This window comes from Nymphaea colorata, chromosome 8, assembly GCF_008831285.2.
Source record: "Nymphaea colorata isolate Beijing-Zhang1983 chromosome 8, ASM883128v2, whole genome shotgun sequence".
Classification (NCBI taxonomy): Eukaryota; Viridiplantae; Streptophyta; class Magnoliopsida; order Nymphaeales; family Nymphaeaceae; genus Nymphaea; species Nymphaea colorata.
Genome location: NC_045145.1, coordinates 7,979,377 through 7,985,038, shown reverse-complemented (window position 1 = coordinate 7,985,038; position 5,662 = coordinate 7,979,377). Strand labels below are relative to the sequence as shown.

The 5,662-nt window shown below is 37.0% G+C and overlaps 1 long non-coding RNA gene across 1 annotated transcript; it reads right to left on the bottom strand.

Moving 5' to 3' along the window:
• Positions 1 to 808: 808 nt before the first annotated feature.
• Positions 809 to 4,813, bottom strand: LOC116259430 (uncharacterized). The gene is made up of 3 exons (XR_004173934.2): positions 4,499 to 4,813; positions 1,081 to 1,363; positions 809 to 899 (listed from the first exon to the last, which is right to left on the bottom strand). It is a non-coding gene; the product is annotated as an uncharacterized LOC116259430 (long non-coding RNA).
• Between the last annotated feature and the right edge of the window lie 849 nt (positions 4,814 to 5,662).

The window sequence follows — 5,662 nt, the reverse complement described above, 5'->3', positions numbered from 1 at the left end:
GGTGCTAAAATGGATCGCACGATCTACTTGAGCTGTTTGCTGAATTCTATCACTGAATGATAATGTGGCTCGAATTGAGTACTACAGCATGAGAACAACTTCTCAAGTAACGAAAATGGCAGGACCGGTTCATCAAATCCTTGATGAGAATTCTGACACTTTTCAAGGACATGTTGGCGTTCACTAGCTCAACATATATATTAATGTTTCGGAAACAAACTTGCTTGATTGTAGGTTTCTGCTTGCAAGGTTGCTGAGTCATGACTGCATTGGCAAACAGCTTCTTCGGTGATTGCCAGTTTTCGTGCTTTTTTTTTTCTCAATCTACAACTACAGCAAAATGTAATGTTAGCCACTTCATACTAACATCAACAATTGGAGATATAACCCAACATTCCTCAATGATTGCATTATAGTCTTGAGTTCCAGAGCCAGAAATCAGCAAGAACATGTTGGATCATTACACCTTTAGGGAAGCAAGAGTGTGAGATGGTAATATGCTTCCCCCATTCTTTTGATCTTATTTCTCCTTTTCTAAGAAAACATTCTGCAGTCAACAGCTGCATAGGTTACTAGGAGGTGTATGACTTGCACTATTGATTACCACAAAAGATGGACGTACTAACATATCTATGTTTTAGCACAACCAAGAGGTCAGGTATTATCTCATCCATTTACATGAAATTTCATCTTTTCGAGCCCATCCATGACTTACCCACTGTACATACTTCCTTATTCTCACACTTCCATTTAAACAAAAAAGGAAAAAAAATGTCTGAATGAGCAAGAATAAAGACAATCCCAGTGACTGAAAGGCAAATGAATGAATGTACCTCATATTAATAACTAGCGCCTCCTTGTAGATCAGTTTCCACTGCTCACTACCATTCCAAGAGCACCTAAAAGAATAATTAATCAGCGTGCTTGGACAATTGAAAGCAGCAGAATCAATCCCATATTAGTGAGAAGAAAGATTGCATTTTGCTGGATCAAGATAGGCCAATGATGTAAGCATCCCAAGTCCAATATATGCCAAGAACTTCACCTCTCCTTCTACAGATGTATTATTGATGTACACACCTGTGTTCAAAGAAAGGAGTAGTCATTCGCATCTTCTAAAGAGCTTCCAATGTTGATGTATCCTCAGCCATGATTAATGAAGGAGATAAGTGTTACATGGTGCATTTTCCACTCTACTGCTGGTAGAACCAGGAGCTCCATTCTCTGAATGGTCTTGGCCTCAACCACATACTGGGCCTCCTCCACCTGTAGGTCAAGAAGAAGTGGGACGTGTTTCTTCCAATTTTGCAGCCAAAGAGAGACAAGCTACAACAGCCAACTGCATCATCAATGGTTTCTCTCTCTGCCAAAAAAAAAAACGAAAAAGAAAAGGACCAAATGGTGCCAAAGTTCAGATACACAAAAGCAGTAAAATTTGGAGCACAGAACAAAAGATGGGATCTTTCTTGACAAACCTGGAAATGCAAATTAGAAAGATAACAGTCCAAAAAATTGACAGAGAGAATAACAATGTATGCTGTAAAATTGTAGTGGACATTCATAGAAATGAAAATTTTTTATGGTGAATTAATAAAAATATGTAACAAAGGACAACTTTTAATCTTCCAATTAGGAGACTAAACATCAAGTAAGGTTATATATATATATATATATATATATATATATATCAGAGCCACAAATATGTGGAGTTTTTCTCAGGTTTTTTTCGGTGAAGCAATTTTCTCCAAAAAATCTTGGGAAAATCTTGGTAATTTTTTTTAAAAATAAAAAAATAAAGAAAAACTTGAAGGCAAGCTTTATCGCTGCTCCTCTATTGAATAGTTAAAAGTTTAAGTTTGGGAAGCAATTTAAAGATTGATAGATTACCAGCCTTATAAAGTTACAAGTCTATCTGAGTAGAAAATAAATAAAGTCATTCGTTGCTATGTCCGTATGTCCTTATCTTTAATGAAAGTATGCATTCTACGTATCTACAAAGTGCAGCAGGTGGGAGTGAAGGAAAATCAACAACGAAAACAAAAAAATAAAACTGAATAAAAACTACTGCTGGATGCAGGTCTTCTTCTTCTCATGTCTCCAAGTTCTCTGACTGTCTCAAGAGTTGTGATGACCAAAGGCCCTAAACCCTTTCGTCAAGGGGAAACAGGCTTAAATGCCCTAATCCTCTTTTCCTTTTTTATTTTTGCCATTAAAAGGAAAAAAACAAAGAGTTCAAAACTAACCTTCAAATTTTTTTCTTTACGAAAACTAAACTACCACTTTTAAAAATGAAATGGACAGCTAAAGTTTTAAAATTTTTCAAAAATACCAGCAACGCCCCCGTTTGAGCGCTGGTTTAGACGGCGACAAAAAAACGCAATAAAAACACGTTTTTATTGCGATTTTATTCTGATAAAAATGCGGTATTTATTTTTTGGCGATATTTCGAAAATATTGCAATATTTTGCTGTTTTTATCGTTTCCCTTATTTTTACTGTAAATATCGTGATATTTTCGAAAAGCAGAAGGAAGAGCAATTTTCTGTTTACATTAAACCTCCAATATACTGGTAAAAAAAGCAGAAGGAAGAGTTCACCTTAAACTAGTCCACAAAGTGCATGTTGAAAGCACTGCAAGTATCTGTGTGTGCATATATATATATATATATATATATATATATATATATATATATATGTATATATATATATATATCCAATATGCTGGTAACATAGGCAAGTGATTGTGTTTTATAAACAGAGGATTCTAAGTGAAAGTTGTTCCCTCTAAAGAAATGAGAGTAGGATGAAAATCACAAGTAAAGTGCGTTGGATGGCAGATACAGAAAATGGACTCCCATTTACACCATATTCTTTTGTACATACAATATAATAGAATGCAACAGCTGATATTGTGGTTCCCTGCTACGGGAAAATGTAGGTTCTCTACAATCCCAAGCAGGCCATGTCAGAACAGTACTTCACTGTTAAAGTGGTACAGGTAATTATTGTAACAAGTTGTTAGTTCCACTCTAAAAAGTAGCATTGTTTGTTCCAGTCTAATCTACACTGGAGCAACTAGCAGCCATATTTGGAAAAACACAACAAGGCAATTATGGACAGTGTCTCAGGAAACTCTGCAGATCGCAACATGGTAAAAAGCACAATGGACTTAAGTGACTCGAGGTTTGCAAGAATATACATTGAAAATATCTCATGCAATAAGTTACTAGGCCAAATAAATATGTTTGAAAGGATAAACAATATTAAGAGTATACATAATGGATTTTTCTACTGAAATCTTGTGGTTGCTGCTGATGAGAAGAAAATAAATAATGTGCTGATAATATAGTGAACTCTTGAAGCTCAATCACAGAATCGCATATACTGTTCGTAAAACATAGACTATGATCTTGTTCAATAACATGATTTCAGCAAGGAACTTATGAAGCGACATTAAATATTTTTCATCTTTGAGAAACTTTTGGGAAAGTAATTTTTCTACTGAAAAACATAAACATAAAATAATAGAAACATACAGATGCCAAAAAAATGATGGCATCAAATCTGTCCAATGAGGCATTTATGACATGTTAACATAGTTATCATAATTTTTTTTTCTGTTATACTGACAAGAAATAGATATATAATGGACTAGGCCCTCAAACTACTGGACAAGAACAGCGAATGCGAAGTCCTTTGCGGAGAGTCAGGCACAAACAACCAGAGAGAAGGTTATAACAGCTTATGTACCACACTGATATTATATACATATATATATATATACATATATATATATTATATATATATATATTATTAAATTACATGTGAATTCTATTTTTTCCACTCCCCAAAGAAGGAAATCAAACTGGAAGTTCTTGTACTGCTCTCCTCTTTTCTCTTTTTTTATTTATTCTATCCAAAATCCATATGCTTCTTACAGCCCTCATTATTAAAAACCATAAAGGTTCATAATTTCCGTTTGGCTGTGCACATGCACGGCCAGTAGACAAATGAATTGGCGTTGAACATGCAATAATTCTGATGTTTTTTTTTTTAAATAAGTAGCTAAATTATGCGTGAGCTGTGATTTGGGTAGCCCTCTCCATAAATGGAGATCTGCTTGCGTTTTTTTGTTGATGTGATGCATGGCAGTTACACATGTTGGTAAGTTCAACAAAATTGAAGGTTATAGTTGCAAGTCTTCAATCGGCCAAAGGATTTAGCGACTTCTATCTTAAGGTTGTGATTTCTGTCAAATCTGATAAGAGAAAATCAATGCTTGTTATATATAGAGACAAGCTGCTATATTGGAGATCTTTGATGCAAGCTAGAGAAGTTGATATAAATGTACGTTGAGAAGATTTAAGACTGCTTCGAAGGGATATCAATGGCACTTGTGCATGAGTTCCTCTAACGCAATCTAATACCGAACAACTAATTTTGTTAAAAATGGGGGAAAGTAGGAAGAAGAGGCGGAGGAGGAAGAGGAAGAAGATTACCTGTGGCGAATGAAGAGACTTGAACAACGGTGTGGGAAATGGAGTGCTGATTTGGTCATGTACATGCAGAAACCACAGCATATGGAGCCACACACTAATGGGCTGTGATTGCTGCATTTTCTGTAAGACGATGTGCGAAGATGGGGAAAGGTAGAAATTAGAGGAATAAGATCAAAAATTAAGGAAAAAGATCATCGAAGGAAGGTGACGAAGAGCTTGAAAACTTATTGCATGAATAGAGACACCCTCCTGCAGAGTGGGAACTTTCGCTTGAGATGGAAGGTTTCTGGCTGTCGAGTGGATACGTCCAGTGGCACTGCGATCTCAATAGACTTAAAGAAAAAGCATGGAGCGGGAGAAAAATAATGCCCGCAAATCCATTTTTCAATAGCATTGCCCCCTTTGTTATTCTACTCTTATCGTGGAGATCATGGTAGTTAATTTGGAGTGGAGGAAAATAGTGGGAGTGAAAAAGTTGAAGCGGAGGGGATCGTGGGAAAGCACGATCCAGCAGTTACTAAACTTGAGGATCAGCCTTTTGTTTTTTCTTTAATGATGTTTTTCTTTATTTAGCCTTATTGTGTAGTTGAGAAGTGTACGCCCAAAAAAGGAGAGAAAAAAAGCTTTTTTTGCCTCGCCTTGTCGTCCCCTTTTTCTTTCTCTCTCTCTGCACCTCTGCATTTCCGTTAGTGTGAATAAGGAGAGATCACCAACATTTGGTATCAGAGCATCCACATTGTATGCCAAAACTTCCTCAATTCAAGCCAATGTCAATCATCACAACTGAGGCAACGGGGGAGATTGCCAATGGGACGTTCTAGTATCTGCTGCTCACGGCAACCAACTACACCAGCTGGGTAAGTAGGGTCCAGGCGATGATTAGGGCTGCACACGAGCCGAGTCGAGCTCGAGTTCAACCAGCTCGAGCTCGGCTCGACTTATATTTAACCAGCTCGAGCTCGACTCGAGCTCGATACGAGTTTCATTACTTTAACTCGAGCTCGACTCGAGAAATTGTTTTGAAGCTCGAGCTCGACTCGAGCGACTCGAGCGGCTCGACTTTTTATTTCTCCTTCACGGTGTTCCTCCAACACCTGCCATAAATGCGGCTCGTTTTTCAACACCCGATAATGGCATTGCATTAATGCTGCGGGAGAAGAGAGA